Source organism: Loxodonta africana, chromosome 1 (genome assembly GCF_030014295.1).
Source record: "Loxodonta africana isolate mLoxAfr1 chromosome 1, mLoxAfr1.hap2, whole genome shotgun sequence".
NCBI classification, from domain to species: domain Eukaryota; kingdom Metazoa; phylum Chordata; class Mammalia; order Proboscidea; family Elephantidae; genus Loxodonta; species Loxodonta africana.
Window position 1 is genome coordinate 74,235,627 of NC_087342.1, and position 4,833 is coordinate 74,240,459.

Sequence of the window (4,833 nt, forward strand, 5' to 3'; positions counted from 1 at the left end):
TTCATTCTTCCTTGCTCTTGAAGCGGTGCGACCAGTGGAGTATCTTAGATGGCTGCTCACAGGCTTTTAAGACCCAAGCTGCTACTCCCCAAAGTAGAATGTAGAACATTTTCTTTCTAAACTATGTTATGGCAATTGAGCTAGATGTTCCCCGAAACCATGGTTCCCACAGCCTTCAGCCCAGAAATTCGGTCCCTTAGAGATTCTGGATGCATGTGGAGCTTCCATGACCTTGTCACAGGCCATTTTTGAAGGCCACCTTTACTCTAGTAAAATAAGATGATGGGATTTAAGAGCTGAAGTAACTCCTTGTGACATATTTTTTAAAAGCCCTTTGCCTGTTCTGTGGAGAATATTTTCTACAGAGAAAAGAATAGATTCAAGAAGATCTGTTAAGTCCCTTTCCTCATGCTACATGTAAGAAATGCCAATGGCTTGAGTATAACACCCCCCCCAAAAGTCAAACTTTTTGCTATTTTTGTTATTGAGTTTAACTGTCCCAATAAGGTTTCCAAGGAGTGCTGGTGGGTTCAAACTGCTGAGCTTTTGTTTAGCAGCCATAGCAATTAACCACAGCTCCACCAGGGTTCTTGACGTGATGTAAAGGAACTTAAATTTCTATAGGTGCCTAACCAGAAGTAGTGAGACTGAAGTAAGGTCCCGGGGCTAGAATCTAGTTTTATGCAAAAGTTTGTTAAGGGGTAATAGTTAAAGCTGGAATACATTTGGTGTGAACATTTGTTAAAATCATTATGAATAGTTCCAGAAAGAAATGAGAGTACACACTGAAACTCATGGTTTATTGTTTCTTATACCTAGAGGAGGGATGGTCCATGAAGGGTACTTTATCTTAGCCAACAAAGAGGCCATGCTATAGGGAAATTATGGTCTCACAAGGGAGCATATTGCAATTTCTGACAATCCATTCCAAGTCACTAAGCCAAGAGTGGATGTTGCCGGGTTGTTCCCAAGAAACATCCCCATAGTAACTAAATGGTACATAACCAACATAGAATCCTTAAACCAATGGTGTATCCCCATATGTTATGTCTCCTGCCTTTGACAATAGTGTAATTTTTCTTAATTTACTTCCTTCTGTAATACCATATTAGAGACTCTCTGATTGTGATTCCGGGGATTCCGCTAGTCTCTTGTGTCTTGTGCACACAGGCAAATCTCTCGTGGGAATGATCATCTTTGTCTTTGCTCAGCAAAAACCTCTTTTGATTAAATTTGATTCTGGGGTCTTTTACCCCTATGCCAGACAATATGATGGCTGTCAAGTTAATGAGAAGTACTCAGAGACTGGATATATTTTGAAGACAGAAAGAAGAGAAATTCCTGACAAAGTGGATATGAGATATGAGAGAAAGAGTGAAATAAATGATGATTTCCAGGGTTTTTTGCCTGAAAGAGAGAAAGAATTGAATTGCCATTAACTGAAATGGGGAAGACTGGAGAGAGTAAGATTATTATACAAAAACGTGGGTTCAGTTTTAGACCTGCTAAGTTTTAGATGCCTAGTATAAAACATCCAAGAGGCAATGCCAAGGAATCAGTTGTATATACAAGACCTGAGGTTAAGGGAGTGGTCCAGTCTGCAGATAGACATTTGTGAGTTGTAGGCATAGAAACCAAAAACCAGTTTTAGTCAAGTGGTTAAGAGCTTGTCTGTTAGGCACAGGGTCACCAGTTCAAAGCCACCAGCCACTCCATGGGAGAAATTTGTGGCAGTCTGCTTCCATAAAGATTACAACTTTGGAAACCCTATGGGGCAGTTCTACTGTGTGCAATAGAGTCTCTATGAGATAATGTAGGCATACAGATGATGCAAACCATGAGAATGGGTGAGATTACCAGGGAGTGAGTGTATATAGAGAAAAGGTTCAAGGACCAATCTGTGAGATAATATACTATAGAATAAGGGAGGAGAGGGGAAACAAACAAAAACTATTGAGAAGGATGAGCCAGTGAGGTAGAAAGAGAGTCAGAACATCAGTGTCTTGGATGTGAAAAAAAAAAAAAAAGTTTTAAGACAGTAAGTGTGTTCATTGACACTGAGAAGTTGTCTTACTTCCTTAGTGCTACTGTAACAGAAATACCACAGTTGTTTTCTCTAAGGAACAGAAGCTGATTTTCTCACAGTTAAGGAGTGTGGAAGTCCAAATTCATGCCACAGCTCTAGGGGAATTCTCTCTCTCTCTGTTGGCCCTGGGGCAAGATCCTTGCCTTAGTTTCCATAGCCTCAGAGTTCCTGGAGTCCTTGCTGATCCTTAATGTGCTTCTGTCTTCCTCTCTTTGTCCCTCTTTGTCTCAGTACCTAATCTGTTCTTTTTGTATCTCAGAACTGGTTCCATTTAAGACATACCCTACACTGATAATGGCTTCACTAACATAACAAAGAAAACAGATTTCCAAATGGGATCAAATCCCAGGTGTAGGGGTTTGGATATCAACACAGATTTTGGGGGGACACAATTGAACCCATAACAAAAGTCAAGGAAGAGAAGGTCTTGAAAAAGTGAGAAGTCATTGGTGACCTTGACGAGAGTTTCCATGAAACCATAGTGTCAAAAAAAACAGAATATAGTGGATTTCAGAAGAAAAGGAAAGAAACTGGAGATAGGAAATCTGGATAACTCTTTAGAGGAGATTTTGTTATAAAGCCATAGGGATATGTTGAGTCAAGTGAAACCTTTTTAAGATAGGAGACAAAGAGCATATGTGAATGTTCATGGGAATAACAGGATAAAAACATAGTTAGGAGAAAATCCAGAGGTTTCACACATTCACTCTGACTTTGGCACCTTTCTAGGTCCTGGAGAGCCAGAAAAAAAAAAAAAAAATTGTCTTCACAAGCAGAAATTATACTGGAAGCCAGCCAGTAGTTTAAAAAAAAAATGAAAATATGCATTATATTTGACTGTCCATATTTTAATAACTAGCAATACCATATTCAAGAGTAGGAAAGCGAAGTGTAAGGGATGAATAGACACTCAGGTAGAGGAGATAATCAGGTAGAGAAAGCGCTTGAGGGCCACACGGAGACACAGTGAGCTGGACCCTGAGGAAGGGATAAGGAGAATGAGACGCTCAAATGGACAGCGGCCTTCAGAAACACACCCCATCTTCAAGACCATCCCGACTCCTATCTAGTTTTCTTCACTAAAAATTCTATCTTAAGGCTTTAAGTCAGTTGTTCCAAAAAAATGTTTTTTCTTCCTCTTCCCTCCACTCCTCCTTCCAAAGAAGGAGAGCGAAGAGGTTTTAAGAGTCACTACTGAGGATTAAGGAGATAAAGACGACGTTTGATAGAGATTTGATGTCACAGAGGCTATTTTCAAAGTGCATCAGGGGTGTAAAACGAAGACACCAAGATTTTTTTTTTTTTTAATGAAAAAGCACTTTCTTTCAGTGGCCCGTACGGGGATAGAATCCGTGACCTTGGCGTTATTAGCACCACGCTCTCACCAACTGAGCTAACCGGCCACTACCGTGACAGTTGTCTTCATTTTTCAAAAGTAGAAGCACTGTTCGCTCTTCGCTTGTCCAAAAGATAACCAAACACTGCCAGTGCCGTGAATATAAACTTGCTTTTAAATAATTTTAAGTATAAAAAAAATAATCGTAGCTATGATTAAATGACACTATTTTTTCAAGCTTCTCTTTATTTTTTCTATTTCCCCTTTCCTCACTCGCGGAAAAAGAAAAAGAAACAAAATCTCTACCTGCAGCAGAGATGAATTCGCTTCTCCCATGGAAAATAACACTAGAGCTCTTCGACTTCATCCCAAGAGGAAGATTCACTAGAGAGGGCTCCTTCATCCTACTCCAGAAAGCCTTTGAGAACTATTCAGACTGCCCCCGGGAAGGATCTGGTCGATTTGGTCCCCACTCAGATCGTGAGAATTTCCCTCCAGAAAGGAAAGGAAAGTCCCGGGTGAATCTTCCCTGCCTGTTCCTAAATCCTGGGCAGATGCCCCTTCTCTGCATTCCGTGAAAACGCCCTGCCGCGTGGATCTCTGTTGGTCCATTTTAGGATTTTGTTGTTATTAACGGCTCATGTCCCTCTTTCCTTTCCCTGAGGCCGAGGACTGTGTTGTCTCCTTCTGCACTCCTCTGGTATCCCTGGTGCCCACACAGCATGGTGGATTGCTCAATAATTTCAGTTCACGAATGGGAAAAAGTGTACAGAATATCATCTTTGTTGGGGATCAGGTCTTGGAAAAATAAACAAAGGCCCTAGCTTTTGCTAACTGGCCAATATATTCTTTTAATCATTACCTGCAGTATTCAAACAGTGGAGGTGACGACGTTCTCATTCTTTCCGAGGTTTCAAGCTGCTCTCTCTGTCCCGGCCACTCCCAGAAAAAATGGACTGTGGAGTGGAGAAGCCCAGACGCCGCTATCTTCTCCCTACTGATCTGGGGGCAACTGCCATCTCTAAACTAAGTACAGAGTGTGTGGGTAGGCTATACTAAGCGATGCTTAAGGCAGAACCTGGAAAAGGAAGCTCCCTTCTAGCTAAGCAAAAAAAAAAAAAAAAAAAAGGAATGTTAGGAAAAGATAGTGAAAACTGCGGGAAGACGAAAGAAAAGAAAAATATATCATAGTTTTCCTTCTCCTCCAGTAAATCAAATAAATGGAAGAAGAAACTACACACACATTTCATAGAATTAGGCACTTGTGAAGCCGAACATAAAGGTGTATGATGTCCCAGGGCTGGACAATGGAGAGTCCACTCTTGAAATTCACCCCCGACCTCATGTATCTGGCCTGCAGCTTGACATTACAGGGTCACATCCCTGCAGCTGCCCGGCCCGCAGTGAGGAC

General features: G+C 41.2%; 1 non-coding gene across 1 annotated transcript; it reads right to left on the reverse strand.

Moving 5' to 3' along the window:
* Window positions 1-3,415: 3,415 nt before the first annotated feature.
* On the reverse strand, window positions 3,416-3,489 carry TRNAI-AAU (transfer RNA isoleucine (anticodon AAU)). Its single transcript has one exon. It is a non-coding gene; the product is annotated as a tRNA-Ile (tRNA).
* Between the last annotated feature and the right edge of the window lie 1,344 nt (window positions 3,490-4,833).